The sequence below is a fragment of the Hyperolius riggenbachi genome, chromosome 5 (assembly GCF_040937935.1).
Source record: "Hyperolius riggenbachi isolate aHypRig1 chromosome 5, aHypRig1.pri, whole genome shotgun sequence".
NCBI classification, from domain to species: domain Eukaryota; kingdom Metazoa; phylum Chordata; class Amphibia; order Anura; family Hyperoliidae; genus Hyperolius; species Hyperolius riggenbachi.
Window position 1 is genome coordinate 371781027 of NC_090650.1, and position 22112 is coordinate 371803138.

Consider the following 22112-nt stretch of genomic DNA (forward strand, 5'->3'; position numbering starts at 1 on the left):
AAGAGGTTTGAGGCATCTGCTATTAAGATTGTAAAAATGGCAGCAATTTAAATATTTCCCTTGAAAATCAACAGGTGAATTTTGATTGGTTATTATAGGCTTCACCCACTTCCCTGAATATTAATCTCAGCCACCCAGTGACTATCTGGGAAAAGTTTGCGGACCCTGCTATTAACAGTGCAGGAATGGCTGCAGTTTATATTTTCCCTGTGAAATTTGTTTTTGGCTTCACCAACTTTTTGTAACCTGGACACACAGTCACTCAATGTAGCTTGTAGCTTTGGGGTCCTTGGCATCAATAATTTGTATTTTCCCAGTAAAATGAAACACATCTGTTTGGCTGTTTGTGGCTTTACCCCTTTTCTGAATGTAAACTTCAGTCACCCAATGACCAACTGTACCAGGTTTGAGGGTTGTGCTATTAAAAGTGCAAAAATGGCAGCAATTGTAATATCTCCCCTTGAAAATCAACAGGTGAATTCTGATTGGCTTTTTTAGGCTCCACCCACTTTTCTGAATATTAATCCCAGTCACCAAGTAACCAACTGTGAAAAGTTTGAGAACCTTGCCATTAACAGTGAAGAAGGGCTGCAGTTTACATTTTCCCAGGGAAATCAAAATGTTTTTGACACCACCCACTTTTTTTTTAACCTTGACACACAGTCACTCAATGACCAAATTTTGAGCTTTTGGGTTCCTGGCATCAAAATTGTGAAAATGGAAGCAGTTTATACAGCATAGAAATCTGGCTTTTGTGGCTCTGCCCTTTTAGTGAATTTAAACCCAAGTCACTTAATGACTGACTGTAGCAGGTTGGAGGTCTCTGCCATTAACAGTGTAAGAGTGGCAGCAGTTTCCACATTCCCCTTGAAAATCAATAGGTACATTGTGATTGGCTGTTGTAGGCTCCACCCACTTTTCTGAATAATAATCCCAGTCTACCAGTGACCAACTGTGTCAAGTCTGAGAACCCTGCCATTAACAGTGTAAGAATGGCTGCAGTTTATACTTTCCTATGTAAAAAGTTAGTAGTTTTTGGCTCCACCCACTATTTCTAACCTTGACATACAGTCACTCAGTTACCAAGTGTATAAGCTTTGGAATCCTTGGCATCAATAAGTTGCATTTTCCCACTGAAATAAACAAATCTGATTGGCTGTTTGTGGCCCTCCCCCTTTTAAGAATTTAAACCCCAGTCTCACAGTGACTGACTGTACCAGATTTGAGTCCTCTGCCATTAAGAGTGTAAGAAGGGCAGCAATGTAAATATTCCCCTTGAAAATCAATAGGTGAATTCTGATTGGCTGTTGTAGGCTCCACTTACTTTCCTGAATATTAATTTCAGTCATCCAGTGACAAACTGTGTCAAGTTTGAGAACCCTGCCAATAACAGAATGGCTAAAATCAATCTAACAAATCTCATTGGTTATTTGTGGCTCTGCCCCTTTTGGAATTTGAACCCCAGTCACCCAGTGACCAACTGTAGCAGGTTTGAGACATCTGCTATTAACAGTGTAATAATGGCAGCAATTTTAAAATTCCCCTTGAAAATCAACAGGTGAATGTTTAATTGGCTGTTGTAGGCTCCACCCATTTTCCTGAATATTATTCCCAGTCACCCAGTGACCAACTGTGTAAAGTTTGAGAACCCTGAAATTAACAGTGTAAGAATGGCTGCAATTTATATTTTCCCAGCAAAATTTGTTTTGGCTCCGCCCACTTTTTGTAACCTTGACATACAGTCACTCAACGACCTGTGAGCTTTCAGGTTCCTGGCATCAAACATGTGTGAATGAAAGCAGTTTATCCACCAAGGAAATCTGATTGGCTGTTTGTGGCCCCGCCCCTTAAGTGAATTTGGACCCCAGTCACCCAATGACTGACTGTAGCAAGTTTGAGGCCTCTGCCATTAACAGTGTAAGAATGGCAGCAGTTTAAATATTCCCCTTGAAAATCAACAGGTGGATCTTGATTGGCTTTTGTAGGCTCCACCCACTTTTCTAAAAATTAAGCCTAGTCACCCAGTGATCAAGTGTACCAAGTTTGAAAACCCTGCGATTAACAGTCTAAGAATGGCTGCAGTTTACATTTTTCCATTGAAAATGAATGGTTGTAATTTGATTGGCTGTTTTATGCTCCGCCCACTTTTCCTGGATTTGTAACCTCGGTCACCAAGTGACCAACTGTGCCAAGTGTGGGGACTCTGGCTTGATTACTGTGAGAATGGCAGCCTTTCACATTTTTTCCATTGACATGATTGGGTGAAATCTGATTAGCTGTTTGTAGCTCCGCCCAGGTAAGCAGGGGGGACGCGAGACCCCCAGAACATATCATCCCAGGTAGTGAGGGATCTGTATACCAAGTTTCGTTCAAATCGGTCAAGGCGTTTTCGTGTGATTGCGGCACATACACACATGCACATATATATATACATACATACATCCTATTTTATACATATAGATGTCAAAATAGCACCTAGAAGGAAACTTAGGAGAAAAAGTGAATTGGATCAGGCACAGACAGAAAAAAAAATCCCCAGCTGCACCTTCCAATCCAATGAATCCATGAGAAAGAGAACCTGTTATCTATTACCAGGAATAAAAGTTATGATACAAAGGAAGTATGGCAAGATGGCTAGCAGGCGGCTATTTTGTTAGAACAAATAATGAATAGGTATGAACTCGGCATAAATAGTAGTGATCCTATTACACATTTTGGGGGAAAAAAATCTCAACATTCCATGGTTGAAAAATGAGAGCCTAAATCCCCCTTGTGTACAATCTGTTGCTTCCAGACAAACTGAAAAATTACCTTTACTCTTACAGAACTGCAAATAACATATATCAACTCCATTGAGCATTTGTGCATTACACTACAGAGTTTTATTATAAGTCACAGCCTTGTCATCGAATAATTTTATTTACATCTATGTGGTTGGATACAAAAATGCGAAATAGTCTGAAGTCCTAGGTGTTCTGTTTCACCATGAGCTCGCTGGGTAATCTGTAGTCTGAACACATTACTCTTAGTCTTAACTATGCCCAAAACGTGTCTAGTCAAAAACAGACAAATGCAAAGCCAGCTACTTCCCTAATTACAAATGTAAAATGGTTGCCAATAAATGATGATTATTTTTCCTCATAGTGTGTGGTGTCATATCAGCACTGAGCTTGCCCTGCTATATTAGTAGAACGCTGTTAATTCAATAGAGAACAAAACTAATTTTGAAAGAATTAGTAATTCCGTCATTGTGTTAAATGAAGTGGATCATTAATAGCAGTGAGCCCCGAGGAAATCTTGAATAGATCAAAATATTCTAATGAGGACACACGGAAAATATGGCTTTTCTCTTCAGTGACATAGCTAAATTTGATATAAACAACATGCAGGAAAAATGGCAATATTTACTTGTTTGGTATATTAGGGTGTATTGATTTAATTAACCTTTAGACTGCCAGCTATTTTTTTTTTTTTTACAAAAAGCTACTTGCCTGTGCCATCTATGTTTGTATTGCATTTATTAAATGTCTTGCCCAAATGTATGGATGCAAAAACACAGAACAGGTGGCAGTCTAAGGGTTAATTTTTTTAAACCACTTCCCTACTGAGGGATTTTTCCCCCATCTGGACCGCAGCAATTTTCACCTGTCAGCACTCCTCCCATTCATTCGCCAATAATTTTATAGCTACAATTAAATGAACTACATCTTGTTTTTTTTCGCCAGAAAGGCATAGGCTTTCTTTGGATGGTACATTTTGCTAAGACTTATTTTATAATAAATGCATTTTAATGGGAATAAAAAGAAAAAGATATCATTATATCTCAGTTTTCCGCCATTGTAGTTTTAAAATACAGTGTTCTACTGTAAATAAAACCTACAATGTAGTACAATGTATGGTGCCTTATTTTATTTGGTAATAAAGGTGCTTTTTTCAGTTTTGCGTCCATTACTAATTAAAAGCCCATATTTAAAAAAAATGACAGTAATATACCCAGGACATACATATTAAAAAGTTCAGTCCCTAAGGTAACTATTTATGTATTTTTTTAATTGCCATTTTTTTTATATTCAAATATTTTTTAGGGGGTAACTATGGGAGAGTGGGGGAGGTAAGGGGTTAATTGTAATGGTATATATGTAGTTTTTTATTAAATAACATGTATGTAGGTGTAGTTTTACTATTTGGCCACAAGATGTCCTCACACATTTTCTTCTGCCGTGTACTAATAGCACATTAACAGGAAGTAATGCATGTAAGTGTAATTTCATCTTGTTTCATTGACTGGAGGCATCTCATTGATGCTGGTGATCAATGACAGGAACACTTAGATCTGTGAATGGGATCCCATTCCGGGCTAATGGGCGGTGACAAGAATGGGCACGGCACACGCGTGGGAGTGCACACAGCGTGATTGCGGCGAGGGCTGTATATCTACGCCCCTGTGCGGGAACTAAAGTGCTACGGGGCATAGATATACTGCCGCAGGAGGGAAAAGGCGTTAAAGGAAACCAGAGATGGGAAAAAGGAAAAATAATTTTATACATACCTAGGGCTTCCTCCAGCCCCATGCGCCTGGATCGCTTCCACGCCGCCATCCTCTGCTGCCCGCAGCTATGAGAACCGGGTCCCGTTACTGATGTCATCAGAGCCAGTCTACGCAGGAGAAGTGCGCTGTTTACATATCTCTCCTTTGGCTGCTGGAGAGATACGCAAACAGCGCACTTCTCTTACGCTAGGCTGGCTCAGACTGACGGAAGTGCGGGAAACCGGTTCTCATAGCTGCGGGCAGCAGAGGATGGCAGCGTGGAAGCGATCCAGCATATGGGGCTGGAGGAAGCCGCAGGTATGTATGAAATCTTTTTCATTTTCATCTCTGGTTCAAAGACCAAATATATATATTTTTATTTTGCATATTGCATATTTATAATTTGCATCCTTTGTTTAACTGGAAATCACTTTCATTATCTAATGAGCGTTGCTCAAGGTTTTTTTTTTTGTCATGTAACATTAAAACATTTTTTAAATGATCTTTCCATTTTAATCTGCAGTCAACTAAGAACTTCCAATACTGACAATAAGATTGTTACACAGGACAGTAGTCTTTTTATTTATTTTCAACACCTGGGTAGGGATGCTAATTTGTGTTGTGCAGAAAAGAACATTTTCACATTTCCGATCGGAATTTAAAGATCAGAAAAGGGATTTCTGTGGAAATACCGCATTACCGCAACTCGGTAATTTTAGCCCAATCACAGAACTCAGCAGTGGCGTCCCTACCATGCTGCGGCCAGGAGCGCTCCGCTCCGGGTGTCAGCTCCGAGGGGGGTCATCAAGGCCTCCCCAGAAGCCTTGATGACACAGGAGGGGAAGCAGCGCTGAAGGAGGGGTGGCAGCGTCGGCGGGGAGGGGGGAAATACCCCCCCACATCTCCCTCACCTGGGTCCCCTCCTTCGGCGCTTCCCCTCCACGGGCGCCGGCAACGGGCACTGACAGGGCAGCTAATAGCCGCCCTCAGTTTACCCAAGCAGGGCTACGGGAAGATGACCGCCGACGCCCGCACTGGAGACAAAAATAGACGGCAAGATGGCCGCCGACGCCATCTTGCCGTCTATTTTTGTCTCCAGTGCGGGCTTCGGCGGCCATCTTCCCGTAGCCCTGCACTGATGACGCAGCAGGAGACGGCGCGGGACATTCAAGAGGAGCTGCGGAGAGAGAGGCTGCCTGGGATTCGGAAGAGAGGTTTCATCTGCAGGTAAGTGAATGGTTTTTTTTTTCTTTTACAGGTGCACCGGCCCGGCCACCCACCGCTGCTGCCCACCTACCCACCGCTGCTGCCCACCTACCCACCACTGCTGCCCACCTATCCACCACTGCTGCCCACCTACCCACCATGCTACCCACCACTGCTGCCCACCTACCCACCACTGCTGCCCACCTACCCACCGCTACTGCCCACCTACCCACCACTGCTACCCACCTACCCACCAGGCTACCCACCACTGCTGCCCACCTACCCACCGCTGCTGCCCACCTACCCACCACTGCTGCCCACCTACCCACCAGGCTACCCAGCAGGCTACCCACCACTGCTGCCCACCTACCCACCACTGCTGCCCACCTACCCACTGCTGCTGCCCACCTACCCACCGCTGCTGCCCACCTACCCACCACTGCTGCCCACCTACCCACCAGGCTACCCAGCAGGCTGCCCACCTACCCACCAGGCTACCCACCACTGCTGCCCACCTACCCACCACTGCTACCCACCTACGCACCACTGCTGCCCACCTACACACCACTGCTGCCCACCTACCCACCACTGCTGCCCACCTACCCACCAGGCTACCCAGCAGGCTGGCCACCTACCCACCACTGCTGCCCCCCTACCCACCAGGCTACCCACCTACCCACCATGCTACCCACCTACCCACCACTGCTGCCCACCTACCCACCAGGCCGACCACCTACCCACCAGGCTACCCAGCAGGCTGCCCACCTACCCACCACTGCTGCCCCCCTACCCACCACTGCTACCCAGCAGGCTGCCCACCTACCCACTAGGCAATAAGGCTGCTCACCCTTCACCACCTACCCACCAGGCTATCAGCTTGCCAACACTCAAATCTGCTACCGATATTGTGTATTTTGTGGTCAGATTAACTGCCGACATTGTGTATTTTGTAGTCAGTTTAACTACCGCCATTGTGTATTTTGTGGTCAGTTTAACTACCGTCATTGTGTATTTTGTGGTCAGTTTAACTACCGATATTGTGTATTTTGTGGTGAAATCTGGTGCTGACATTGTGTATGTTCTGATCAAATCTACCGCAAGATTGAATGATTTTTTTCTGGTCAAATCTGCCGACATGATTGAATGTATTTTCTTGTGAAATCTGCTCACATAACGTGTAATGTCTGGTGAAATGTTCTCGCATTACGTGTATTTTATGTTGAAAGCTTCTGACATTTTGTGTATTTTCTGGAGAAAAGATGCGCAATGATGTGAATTTTCTGGAGAAAGGTTGACTAAAACTTGGGTGCGCTTTTAAATTAGCTCCACCCCACCCGGTCATAGCCACGCCCCTTTTTTGTACCGTGGGTGGGGGGGTGTCTTTCAATACCTAGCACCGGGTGTCAAATGCCCTAGGTACGCCACTGGAACTCAGAAGCATTGGACCAATCAGAGACTGCAGAGTCAACTCAAAAGTATTTGGGCAATCAGAGAATGCAAAAAATTACCAAAAAAAGACTAATCAGAAATCAGAAAACGCAAATTGTAAAGCATATTTCTGCAGTAATACTGCTTTATCACAACTCTGTAATTTTATCCCAATCACAGAACTCAGAAGCATCGGACTAATCAGAGAAGGCAGAGTCACGTATTTGCGGATCAGTTCATTTCAGCGTCCAGCTATAAGGGCCGAGCGCCGAAGCTGGGCGCCGTCATAGCAGCAGTGCTATGATGTGCGCCCCGTGTAGCGGTAATTTGGAGGTCTGGAGACTGCCAGACCCCAAATTACATCTCCCTCTGAGTTGCGACAACTCGGAGGGGGAATAGTATTTAACGCCGCCTCAGAGTTTAGCACCAGTGGGGAAAGCAGTCATTTGGCTCCCTGCACCGAACTGAGCAGTGGCGTCATAATATGTACCCACGTATTTGGCCATTCAGATAATGCCAAAAATGACCCCCAAAAAAAGACTCCTTGGAAATCAGAACCGGTAATTAGCATTGGCGGAAATCAAAATTTCCACGGAATCAGAAATCAGCATTTTCGACCATCCCTACACCTGGACTAAATCCATCGACTGTCTGCCAGTTTCTATTATAACCATTATGGAATAACTGTGCTTGCTAGTACAACTTGCAATAAGTTAAACTGAACTGAAAGTGAATTTCCCTTAAAGATAATTGTAATATTACACTGCATGTTGTTTATCTCTTATGGAATCAGAGTAATCACCCATTCACGCTTTGATCCAGCAAGGCTAAGTGGAAGCAAACAGGAAACTTGTTGTAAATTAAAGACAGGTTTGCATGGTTATTTATTTTACTGGAAAAAGTGAGTAGCAGCAGAAATAAAGTAGGATTCTCAACAGGTGGTCAGCAAGGAAGAATCCTTTTACAGATATTTTATAATACAACTTTTAAGCTGTTGGATTTATTTGGCAGGTGGTCTGGCTAAAGCGTTTTAAAGCCAGCATTAGTGGCTCTAGATATTTACTGAACTACCATTTTTCACTACAAGATATTTTATAAAACTATACTTTATAGGAAGAGATCTTCTAAAAGGAGCTTCCAAAAATGATAGGTTAGTTTTGAGGTTTGTTTATTTTTAATTTAATTTAACTAACAGCATATAGAGAAGAAAGCTAATAGTGATGAGTAAAAATACTGATATTCTTTTTGCATGAATATTCCCAAAAATGTAAAATTCGACCTTTGAACGAAAATGCCATTGAAAATTATTTTGAAATAAGTATGTGATTTTTCACAAACTTTTGTGCTAAAAATAAACAATTTAGCATTTTTCATTAACTTTTGTGGTAAAATAATGATTTTCGTGTACATAGAAAATTTTGTTTCCTTTATATGATGTATTTTCGTAAATATTTTCTCGAAATCAAAAATATTATTTTCTATGTGAAAATTTGCAAGCAGCACTGAAACTGAAAATTAAGCCTTTCACTGCGGCCTCAGTTAGCTGCGGCCATAGGTTTCATGTTAAAAAGATCCTTAAGGCCTCGTGACAGGACATAACAAATTATTCAGGATGCCCATATTTACATGAATTATCCTGGTTTCAAAATCAGAAATGCCTCTTATATCTATATGTTGCTGTACATTGGTATTTTATGCCACGTATATAAAAAATGGAGCCTGGAAAAAAGGGCGTGTGGTGTAGCCGCTATAATATGATAAATACTATAACGTTGCAAGCTTCTAAAATAATAACATACTTCAAAAACTTTAAAGTTCTAATGTTGTTAACGATATTTATTGTGGCACCCTTTTTTCTGCTTTTTTTCACCATATTAACAATAACTGCATTAGAATCTATGGTGACACCCTTTTTTCCTCCATCCTTAGCTGGCGCCCTTTTTTCCTTACCCTCCTGGTGGTGCCTAACCCAAAGACCACATGGTGGTGCCTAACCCTAAGACTCTCCTGGTGGTGCCTAACTTAAGACCCCACTGGTGGTGCCTAAACCTTTAAAATACCTTAGTAGTGCCTAACCATAAAACTCTCATATCTTTTATCAAATTATTTTTAAATTAATATATTTAGTTATTTGAGGAGTATTTGAATTTTCCAAAGAATAATGTTTTAGTTATGAAACTTTACGTGGATAGAAACAATAACTATGGTAAGTATGTTTGTAAATATTATTATAGAGTAATTATGTTTGTAAAAGTTATTATTCACCGGGCGCCCATTGTAAACGTTGTTATTCACCGGGTGCTCATTTTAAACGGGTGTCCAAATTTCCTGTTCGGCACTCGTCAAACGATATTTGACATGAGAGTCAGCGGCCACACCCTTTTTGTCCACTTGCCTCATGCACCCAAATTTCCTGCTTCCTGTTATGCCAACCTCCCAGTGCTGTTTAGCTTAGGATATGATGTCATGTCGCCTTCTGAGAGCACTCAGGATCAAATGATGTTCCTGCTACAATTGTATGCAGTGTACAACATATGGTATGAGCACTGATAGGCTCACCCCGACACCTTCAACCTCTGCTGCAATGCTGCCATCACTCATATGTTTATTTTCACAATTCTTCCTCTGGTGATGCAGGTAATTTGGGTGCCGGTGGGCAGCTGGTAAAATTAATGTCACAAACACCACAATTTTAATTGTTATAGCAACAATTGGTGTATAATTTAGGTGCTGCTGGACGTTGGTTTTGCGCGATCAACAATATTTTCCAGTGAATGATAGCAATGGAATGATGGAGGTTGTGGGGTAGATATTTGTGGGAGTGATGGTGGTGGTGATGGTGGGGGGATAGGTTAGTGTTAAGAGTAGTTAGAGAGTGGGTTAGTGCTAGTAAAGATTTAAGTAAAGTGATAGTAGAAATCAGTATAATTACAGTTATTCTACTATTGGTATTTGCTAGTGCCAAATAGAAGATTATTTGTAATTTAATCGATTTTCTACTACAGGCTTCTTCTGGTGTCCAAATTACCGCGGTTCTCTTTTCTAAGTGTACGCACCTCTGGATATGATGCTGAGCACATGCACTTAACTTCTTTGGTTGACCACGGTGAGGACCTTTCTGAGGGGAACTTGCCCTGTTAAACCACTGTATTTATGTTTCATGGTAATCTTAGGCTAGGCCATCTTAATGCAGAGCAAACATTATTTTTTAAGATCCCCAAAGAGTTCTCTGCCATGAGTTGCCATGTTCAACTTTCAGTGACCAGTATAAGAGAGTGGCTCATATTCAATTCACTTTTACTCTTTAAGTTTTCTCCTAGCTGATGTTTTCACACCTTCTTATATCAATAAAATGCCTTTTAAGCCCCCACGAAGCAAGAAAATAATAATAATTTTGACAGTGCTTTTTCACCTACTTTTTGGTACTTTTTCAATTGCTGAATGCTGAAGTTACTTTAAGAAGAAGATGAAAAATTATCTCATAGCAGAAAACCTAGGAGAACATTTGAATTGAATAAGGGCCAGTGTGAGTGAGATTTAATTTAACACATTTACTCCCCATTCACACCTGAGACCTTGTAACGAGTAACATGACCTCTTGGAGGGAAAATATCTAACTGGGTAGTAGAATGTTGATATTCTTCATTTAGGAATTAGCTCACTTTTGTTTCTAGTGGTTTAGACAATAATGGCTGTGTGTTGAGTTATTTTGATAGGACAGCAAATTTACACTGTTATGCTAGGTACACACGATGCGTTTTTCAGTCGATTTTCCATCCGATCGATTCACCGCTCGATTTCCCGCTCTATTTTTTTATCTTTTCTCATCAGTTTACATTCACTTCTATGAAAAATCGGAAATATTGGACATGACGGAATCTATCTATCGAACCATCTATCTGCCCAAAAAAAAAAATGGTGTGTACCTAGCATTACACAAGTAAACACTGACTACTTTGCATTGTATCAAAGTCTCATATCTTCAGTTTTGTCATGTGAAAAATATATAATAAAGTAGGTACAAAATTGTGAGAGGTCTAATGACTTTTGGGGCCCTTTTCCACTAGCAATCGCTAGCGTTCGCGCTAAATGCTAGCGATTTTGATTCAGCAAAAGTCCTATTTTTTGCAGCAATTGCAATTTTGCTAAGCTATGCACTGCATAGCAAAATTGTGGCAAAAATCGATCCGCGGCGCGATGGCGATTTAGTAAAAAGCGAATCTCAGTAGTGGAAATTACCTACGGTGATTCCTATGTTCTTTAGCAAACCTTAGCAATTTTAAAATCGCTAGCAATTTGCAATTTTGCGATTCAGCAATCACAAACGCTCTAGTGGAAAACGGCCCTTTGTGAGATACTGTAAGTTATAGTTAATATAAGGCTTTTAGCTATACAATAATGAAGTGTTGAGGCACAAACCATACAAATCAGTAAGATCCTTAGGCCCATATGCAATTAGCTTTTTCTCCTGAGTTTTCTCCTAGGAGATAATTTTACTTCTTCGATTTAGAATAACTTTTCAGCACTTTATAATGGAAAAAGTACCAAAAAGTAGGTAAAAAGGTACTACAAAAATTATTTTGAGTAATTGTTTGCTTGCTGGTGGTTTAAAAGACATTTTATTGACAAGTTTGAAAATATATCCTAGGAGAAAACTCAGGTGAAAAACTGAATTGCATATGGGCCTTAGTCTGTTTATTATTAGTGACAATCATCACACTCTGTGAATTGTAATTATGTGAAATTTTATGTAATTTTTTGCAGTTATGGCCATATGTAATTACAGTTTTAACATTTGATTCATTTCACGCACCATATATACTCTCATATAAGGCGGCACCCGCATAGAGAGATCACTAGTGCAAGATCTTTACACCACTCTGCCAGTAACAAAACCTGCTCCACCATCCGTTCGGCTCCAATAACTCGCATATAAACCGAGGGGGTAACTTAGGCTTGTAGGCGAGTATATGAGGTAATCCATTCTTCATTTTGTGTAATTACTTGAAATTTTGCATACGTTTGTGCCAAATTTAGCGGTTAATATCAAAGCTATCCATACATGGTATTGTCACCAAGCTTGCTAGGTTTGTGAATGGTGGGTACGAGTTAAAAAATTATTTTTCCAAAAAGACCTTGTAATTTTTGAGAAAATCAATTTTAAAAGTGCAAAGGAAAAACTGCTTTTAAACTCAGAAATATGATAGTTTACAAACCATTTTTCTTTGCATTTTCAAAATCGATTATCTCAAAAACCACAAGATCTTTTTGAACATACGTAGCAATATTGGTTACTGCATTTATGTGGGCTTTACTATTAACCACTACAGTCCGCACAAAAATTATGCAAAATTTTGAAATTACGGTTCCTGAGTATGTTTACATATGAAATACATTACGATTATTTTGCCAAAATTTTTCATTATGATTTGCAAAATTGCGTAAATTGCAAATTACAATACAAAATTACAATTATGCAAACTTTGTGCTCATCGCTACTGCTTATATTCAATTTTTTGTTCTTAGTCTGTTTTTGTATCCCAACCACTTTTTTTTCTGTTGCAGTTAAACGGAAACAGCTAAGGCTCAGCTTGAACATCCCATATTTGGTGTATAAACCTTTTAACTTTACATAGATTTGCAATACACGCACATTTCCACATGCAATGATATAGATCTTCATTTGCAATTTTATATTGTTGTAATGTGTTGGAGGAGTCTCACATTGTATATTAAAGGCATATTTAGCCCTGTGTATCATTTTGAAATAGGATTCCCTCCATATTTTGCTGTTTATTGTTCTTCTTTCATTTGTATCTTTCTCAGTTATCTTCTTACCTATCGCTGGATCTTCCATTTCACCAACCCACATTGTCATATTATGCTCGGTCAGATGTTCTATTCTAATATTAAATACACTGCTATATAATTCAGAAATAATGATCTTGAATATATGTGGCACTAGGAGTTCATCAAAATAATTCAGCCTAGCTATAATTTTTTTTATTGGCTACATATTCCTGTATACAGTATGTGAACATAGCCGAGCATACAAGAAGTGCTGCCTAGGAACAGCAAACTTTATCGTTTCTACAAAAGACAAAAATGTATTGTTCCATGTCTATTAAATTCCATAAATTCATAATTCCTCTTTCCTCCTATAACTAAAAGTCGTTGTGGGCTAGATTTGCTACAAAGCCAGGTGACCCAATATTGACATATACAGTATTTGAAAACTTTATTTGGTACAGCGAATTTGTGAGCATTTCTTTCTATAATATCATTATTGTGTATCTTTAATTATTCTTCTTTGTTTCAGTTTATTATTTTATTTATGCATGCAATAGTACAGTCAAAGACCAAGGATGTCATGAATCTCTTGTTGGAAAGTACACCCGATCCACTAACCATCGTCCTTAACATGTCCAAATAAATCTCCTAAATCCTGATGTTGGGTAGACCTAGGCTCATATGCAATTCATTTTTTAACCTGAGTTTTCTCCAAAGTGGCATTTTCAAACTTGTCAATAAAACGTCCTTTAAATAACCAGCAAGCAAGAAAATACTCAAAATAATTTTGATAATACTTTTTACCTACTTTTTGATATTTTTTAATTGCAAAATGCTAAACATGTTATTTTAAATTGAAGATAAAAAGTTTCCACATAGGAGAAAACGCAGGTGAAAAAGTGAATTGCATGTGGGCCAGGGGAGGACTGGCCAGGGGGGAAGGGGTGAGATTTCCCCCCAGGCTGCCTCTCCCTTAATGATTTAGGGCTGGCTGTTCCACTAACTGCTTCGATAATTATCCAATCGGATTAAAATCTATGCCGCTACAAGCATGGCCAATCAAAAAATACTCAAAATAATTTTGATAATACTTCTTACCTACTTTTTGATATTTTTTAATTGCAAAATGCTAAACATGTTATTTTAAATTGAAGATAAAAAGTTTCCACATAGGAGAAAACGCAGATGAAAAAGTGAATTGCATGTTATGGGCCCTAGTCTTCTCCACTTCTTTGTTACTTGTAGTTCTTTAACCCCCCTGGCGGTCTAAAAAATTCCGCCCGGAGGCAGCGCAGCAGTTGTTTTTTTTTTTTTAAATCATGTAGCGAGCCCAGGGCTCGCTACATGATAGCTGCTGCTCAGCGGCATCCCCTCGCCCACTTCGATCGCCTTCGGCGATCTCCGATCAGGAAATCCCGTGCAAAGAACGGGATTTCCTAGAGCGCTTCCCCCGTCGCCATGGCGACGGGGCGGGATGACGTCACCGACGTCGGGACGTCATTGGGATCCACCCCTCAGCACTGCCTGGCACTGATTGGCCAGGCAGTGCACGGGGTCGGGGGGGGCGGTGCGGCGCAACGGATAGCGGCGATCGGGGTTACCGCCAAGGAGGTTAAATAGTAATCTATCTATCTATCTATCTAACTTTATATATATATATATATATATATATATATATATATATATATATATATATATATATACTATATATATATATATATATAATATGTTACCTCCAGATCCTAAAGTGGACTGGACAGCAAAACCATGAAGTAGCCAGGCTACTGCGGCCAATGCAAGAAGCATTTGCAGGGAGGAAATATAAAGGGTAGCCTGTACTTGCACTCCACCCTTCCCTTCTGTGTGTAGTGTCTCCGACTTTCATTGCAGCCTCTGTGTTGCGGTACCAAAGCCACAGGCTGCACTAAAAGGCAACTTCAAAGTAAAAAAATAAATAAATCACAAAGTCAAGCATTGAGTAATCTTAGCCTCAGCCTCAAATGACATTTTTGTTTCATAGTGTTAACATTTTGTCATTTAAAAGGTATAATTACCTGCGAGCTCTGTTCCTCTTGAAATCCGGCAGAAACAATGTGGCTGACAATTTCCTTCACTTTCTATCTCGTGTAGAGAAAACACCAGGGCATTTTTTTAGCAGGGGGTGGGGCTACGCAAAGAAAGCCAGTGACAACATGTTTTTTGGGGGGGAGGAACAGGGCTGTCAGGTAATTATAACTTTTAAATGACATGACGCTAACACCATAGAATGAAAATGTTATTTAAGACTATATATAGGTAGTCTCTTACTTACGAACGCCCGGCTTATGAATGACCCGCCGATACAAACGCCCGCCACGATGATGCCACAAAGTGGGGACTACATCTTCTGCTGCCCGTTCCTTAAGCAGAGTAGGTGCAGCGGAAGCCACATAAGGGATGTCTCACCTGTTCCATGGTGGTGTAATGTTCCACAGTGCTGCCTGGAAGATTGCACAATGACACAGTGAGGAGGAGCCATGCGCTCCTCCTGACTGCGTCATTGCGCAACGCAAGAGAAGCCACCGGGGGAACAGTGAACAGAGAGAGGACGGGCCGCGCAGCTTCTGGGCAGCACGACGGGACGTTACATCGCCATGGAACAGGTGAGATGTCCCTGATGTGGATTCTGCTGCGCCTACTCTGCTTAAGGAATGGGGGCAAAGGTGGCACATGGGACACACAAGGAGGCACATGGGACACACAAGGAGGCACATGGGACACACAAGGAGGCACATATGAGACACAAAAGGAGGCATATAGGAGACATATAAGGAGGCACATGGGTTTACACACAAGAAGGCACATGGGAGACACACAAGGAGACTCACAAGGAGACACATGGTAGACACACAAGGAGGCACACGGGAGACACACAAGGAGGCACATGGGACATACAAGGAGGCACATGGGAGACACACAAGGAGGCACACGGGAGAAACACAAGGAGGCACATGGGACATGCAAGGAGGCACATGGGAGACACAAGGAGACATATGTGACACATAAGGGACAACCAAGGAGACACGTTGGGGTCAGAGATGAGACAGAGGGGGACACTGGAGACACAAAGGACAGAGATGGCACTGCGTCCTTACTTAAGAACGAATTTGGGTTAAGAACAAACCTACAGTCCCTATCTCATTAGTTAACCAGCGACTACCTGTAGTCTCTTTAAAAAGGCAACATCTATAATGTTTTACAGGCTTGCTCTACTTCACAGCATTGAGGCCCAGTTTCACTGAAATGAAGACGACATAAGAAAAATGTTCCAGGCTGCCATTGAGAATTGTTTGCTTGAGCCTCTTTTTCTACTCTATATATCAAAATAATTAGTGTCTCAGTGTCCTCAGTAGGCCCCAGTAATATGCTAGTCAAATGCAGAGAGTTTGAAGTTAACTTCCCTACATCATGATATGTGATAACAGTTTAACAATTTCCCGTATGCCAAAGAGTCTACCACGATCTAAAACAAACGTATTATTCTGTTAACAGAAGACTTTAACCTTCAATTAAGTGAAATATATGAAGAAGTAAAAGAGATGGATAGAAATTAAATTGGCTTAAGAAAATCTGCGGAAGCGTTTAATGGACCTGAACAGCATTTACCCCAACAGCAGATTTTTTTTTTTTTTAAATGGTCAGCGTAGAGAGAGCACACTGTACACAAAGTGAATTATTAATGTTTTGCCTGGCTGACAGATAGTGCTCTAGCTCTGCAATTTGCATGAGGATCAATACCTTTTAAAAGGAAGAACAAATACTCAACTTTGGTCCAAAAAAAAGAAAACGAAAAAAAAAGAAGACCAGACGAGGGCAGACAGTTTCCTTTCCTCAAATCTTGTAATAAATGTCAAATGCCTGCAAGCCATGTCAAGGCTGTTTCTCCTCTGTCAGACAAAGTGCACTACAGGATCCTCAGGGAGAATACCTGGTGATTATACTTCAAGAGAAACACATCATTTTACATCACAGTTCCTGTCGCTTAGAAATGAGGAACAAACAAACACTCAGAAGGAAAAGTCTGGATTTTATGCCCTGCAACAACTTAGAATGAAAGGAGAAAAAATAAAAGTAACTAGGGTATGTTAGTTCAGGTCATTACATCAGATCTCCAAGCAAACAAGAATATCTAGCATTTAATCTAGTCACATATGCAATAAAAAAAATGAGTCATGTAAGTACATTTTTGTTTCACCAATTCTTTGCAAAGTATTGCCTTTTTCATTGTTTTTACGGCAGCATGGGGGCATATTGGTGGTTAGAGCTCTGACCTTGCAGCATTGGGCCCCTGGTGTCTATGTCAGTTTCCTCCAGGCACTCCGATTTCTCCCACAACCCAAACACATACAGATAAGTTAATTGGCTCCCCCTAAACTGTCCCTAGACTAGAGTACTTGCACTACAGGATACATACATAGGCATATGGCTATAGTAGGGATTAGATTGTGAGCCTCTCTACAGTTATAACGGATCCGGGATAAACAACTAACTATAACAAGTAACTTTTCTATATATCTTATCTGAAGTTTAGATTTACACAGCATATCTAGCTGCAAACAGCTTCAAAAGTTTATGATTATTTATTCCTGTGATACAATTAGAACATGTTCTGTTTGTCACATCGTGACAGGCTGAGGGCTGGAGATGCTATCAGCTTGCAGGTGTGTAAATTCAGTCCCCTCTCCTCCTCCCTCCTCCCCTCTGCCTCTGAAATCAATGGCTAGTAACTCTTACTCCTGCCCAGACTGAGCGCCCATAAGCCCTTGCTACAGTGCCAAGTCACTAAAGGAGCTGTGAGCAAAGCTTTTTTAGTTTATAGGGAATTAGAGTATTAAAACAAACAAAAAAAGTATTTGGCTTTAGGAATACCCTATAAACTATATGAAAGGAACACAATTATGCATTGAGTAAAAGTTCATCTCGGATCCACTTTAAGTGAGAAGACAATATACTCTGTACAGGGCTGCGGAAGATGTCAGCGCTATAGAAATACTAAATAATAATAATTATGGCTAGTGACCTCTTAGGGGGACTGCAAGACTCCTATAGTCAGAAGCATAACTGCAAATATGGGATTGGCTTGGGGCCCAGGAGAGTAACCATATCAGTTATACCAGCTGTGCATTCCTCATTTGCATTTTTAAGATCAATTTCCTCAAAAACTACAAGTTTTTTTTTGAAAAAATATGTTTTTAAGTTGTTCCCACTATTCCCCTTATATCCCCATATTCCCCATATATCCCCTAACATATACAGCCAATAGCATGTATGTGCGCTTTGCTATTAGCTGCTAAAGTCGGCACAAAATGATGCAAAAATTATACAAAATTAGAAATGGATTACACAAAATCAATTGAATGTCCAAATTGTAATTATGCATGGCCGTAGTTGCAAAAATGTACAAGAGGTTTTGCGTAATCATAATTAGCAGATTACGATCATTACTAGTAGCCAGGTTGCAGTGGTTTGACCGACTGCTTTTACATCTACTGTACTTTATGTTTGCCCACTGTACTAGGCATGAATAGATATGATCACACTTGCTTACTTATTTAATTGAACCATCAGTATTGCCCTGCCCTCAAGTTTGCATCATTTCTGAGCTCCGGAGGAAGTGATACTTGTTTCATGAAATGGGTTGTTAAACAGTACTGTATCCTAGAATTAGCACAATGCAGGGACTTCAAACTGCTGCAAATCTTCTTTACTGGGATTCTAGTAAATATACTATTGGTTTTGTGACCATAAACTTCCAGCATTTGTGCATTCATATTCTGTAACATATGCCTATTTAAAAGGAGGCACTGCTTCAATGTTTGAATGTGTTCAGAATACTTTATGCCCTTCTTAAAAATGTTGAAACTCAATACACTTACAACGTTTTATGCATTATAGATTGCTGTTGACTTTAGTACCCACTTTAAAGTCCTACTTTACTGGCTTTCCATGATAGCTTTGTTTCAATCTATACAGTATGTTTATTGAACCCGGCACAGAAATTGCTGTTTAGATAGGGATCATATTTATACTTGTATAGTCATCAATTCAAGCAACAGGGCAGAGGCGTCAAAATAGAGTAAAATATATTATAAACTATTTAAAAAGGAGGTAGACGTGGTGGACTTGCCTTCAAGTAATTAGACACTCAATATCTATGTTCAAAAAACATTCTTTATTCAAAAATAATAACAACGACTATGAATTATGAATAAAGAATTGTTTTGAACATAGACATCAAGGCCCATATGCAATTAACTTTTTGTCCTGAGATTTCTCCTAGGTGATATTTTCAAATTTGTCAATAAAATGCCTTTTTTGATAGCACTTTTTAACCTACTTTGTGTTACTTTTTCAATTGTCAATTTTAAAGTGTAAAGTGCAAAAAAATTAGTATAAATAAGAGATGAAAAATTATCTCCAAGGAGAAAACTCAGGTGAAAAAGTTAATTGCATATGGGCCCAAATGTCTGATTACTTGAATGTAAGTCCACCACTACCTCCTTTATAAACCGCTTTTAACATATTTTACTCTGTTTTGGCACCTCTGTATTTACAATTTATTATCTATTGCTGTCCACCATTAGTGGATATGTGTATCCCAGAATAACCTTCTACTGCAGAGAGCAACTTTTTAACCTGAGTGGGGACAGGTTTATGATGACCCCCATCTGCCCATACAGTGGTTGCCTTTGTGGTAACCCACACTTGTAAGTAATACTTTTATACTAACATTTATGCTGTTTTTTTTTCCTAAATAGAATGTACTGCACTGTTTGGGCTCTTGTTGTTTCCCCCTCCCCTCATTTTTGTCTTACAAGCAAAAGGGCGTTCACACTCCTAGGGAAAACGCACTCAGCAGGGATTTTGTCCCTGTATAGTATCACAAATATGCTTGCATTTGAACTGAGATCTGTGACTGATTATATATACTTTGTATGCCTCTGAGGAAGAGGTGCCTCACTGCGAAACATGTGTCAGGTTATTTGCTCGAAATGGAGACTCTGCATGTGAAATCTGAATGTTACTTTAAAATTAGCTTGAATTGAAGACTATACAATAATAAATGGGATTCCTATTTAAGCAGCAATTACTGTGTGGGCTCTAAAAGATTTGTATGGACTTTTTGATATACTGCATATATTGCTAGGGGTGGAGCATACAAGAAATATTGGAGTTGATAAATATATCTTGTTTTTACCTTTCCAGGGATGTTGGGGTGAGATGTCAGATCTTATATTGAACATTTGCCTCACTGTTCCCAATACAAGCTTAGTTCTTCATCATATTGACAATGGGGCATAGTCACTTAATTGCTGTAAAATTGCAATTTGCAGACAGGGCATGGCAATTTTACTTGTACTTATGCCAGTGATGTAGCATGCATTGTGCAATATGCGTAACCTGCTTTTTCTAGGTAAGACACATATTGCAAGGGTAATGCACGTTACACTACGTGCGTAACACACATTACACTAGCAATGCATTTGTTACCTAAGTAATGCAGGTAGCACTTGTTGCACAATGTGTTACTGGAGTAAGTTCTGAATAAATTGCAGTGCTGATTTGCCATGATTTAGTCAATATGCCCCAATGAGTGTAAAATGTATTTTCTTATTTACTTTTACACATAGATGAAAACAAGCAACATCGTTGACTAACACAATCCTTCAAATGAAAGCCAACCCCAAGAGCTACAACCAGGGCTGGATTTACCATAAAGCACTGTAGGCCCGAGCCTACAGGTGTCTGATGATGGAAAGGTGGCTCACTCTCCTCCCCTAGTACATGCTTCCCTCCTTCACTATGCAGAGTCCTGATAAGAGTGTAAATGAGAGGTTACTCACCCTGCTCTCAGCATTCCACTGACGAGATCTCCCTTAAAGGGATACTGTAGGGGGGTCGGAGGAAAATGAGTTGAACTTACCCGGGGCTTCTAATAGTCCCCCACAGACATCCTGTGCCTGCGCAGCCACTCACCGATGCTCTGGCCCCGCCTCCGATTTACTTCTGGAATTTCAGACTTTAAAGTCTGAAAACCACTGCGTCTGCGTTGCTGTGTCCTCGATCCCGCTGATGTCACCAGGAGCGTACTGTGCAAGCCCAGTATGGTCTGGGTCTGCGCAGTATGCTCCTGGTGACATCAGCGGGACTGAGGACATGGCAACGCAGGCGCAGTGGTTTTCAGACTTTAAAGTCTGAAATTCCAGAAGTGAACCGGAGGCGGGGCCAGAGCATCGGTGAGTGGCTGCGCAGGCACAGGATGTCTGCGGGGGACCGTTAGAAGCCCCGGATAAGTTCAACTCATTTTCCCCCCACCCCCCTACAGTATCCCTTTCCCTCTAGCTACCTAATAATTGAGGGTACCTCTAGCTCCACTGTTTTCATCTAAAGATTTTGCTTCCCAAATTCCTGTCCTGGAGCAGGTAATAAAGTTTCCCTTACAAAAAATATTGGACATATGTTACTATCTAGTGTTTTTATTAAAACAAATTATTAGACAGCAAACCCAGGATAAAATTAGAGCTATTCATTTTCATGAAAGTCAAGATAAATAATTACGACATTGCAAGGATAAAACTTTAATTTTTATTGCTGTTTTATGTAAAATGAATGATCACTTTATGGATGAATTATAATCATAATAATTTTATTTGCAAATTGTAATTAACGGTTGACAAAACGCCAACCAGCAGCAGAGAAAGAACATCGTATGGAGATAGCTGAAGAAAGTAAGTGAACAAGTAACATTCTGAACACATTTGTGCATTAAATTGGGAAGAAGCTCCACATGACATTAACTGAAGAAAAAAAATAAAAATAATCTAATAAGAAATGACTTAGCTTTCGTATCCTGTTGTCTTTAGTGTTCACTGTCAGATTTAGAAGAATTGTGATATGAAAAAAGAAAAGAATATTTCTATCAGGTTCCATCTTTACTGTTTCTATGTGATGCCAAAGGTGACATCACTTCAATCCTTTGCTTTTTTTCAACCCAGCTCAATGTTAATTTCTCCCTACTACCACAGCATACTGTCCCTCCCACAGCAAGCTTCACCTAGACAACATGCTTATATCACTGTGTAAACTATTTTAACCACCTTAACACCGACTAATGTGGCCA

General features: G+C 40.3%; 1 long non-coding RNA gene across 1 annotated transcript in view; it reads left to right on the forward strand.

Moving 5' to 3' along the window:
• Nucleotides 1-17174, forward strand: part of LOC137517809 (uncharacterized) — a 38200-nt gene extending 21026 nt beyond the window's left edge. Inside the window, exon 2 of the long non-coding RNA XR_011020673.1 lies at nucleotides 16484-17174. This is a non-coding gene — a long non-coding RNA (uncharacterized lncRNA). The remainder of the gene's footprint in view (nucleotides 1-16483) is intronic.
• Nucleotides 17175-22112: the final 4938 nt, after the last annotated feature.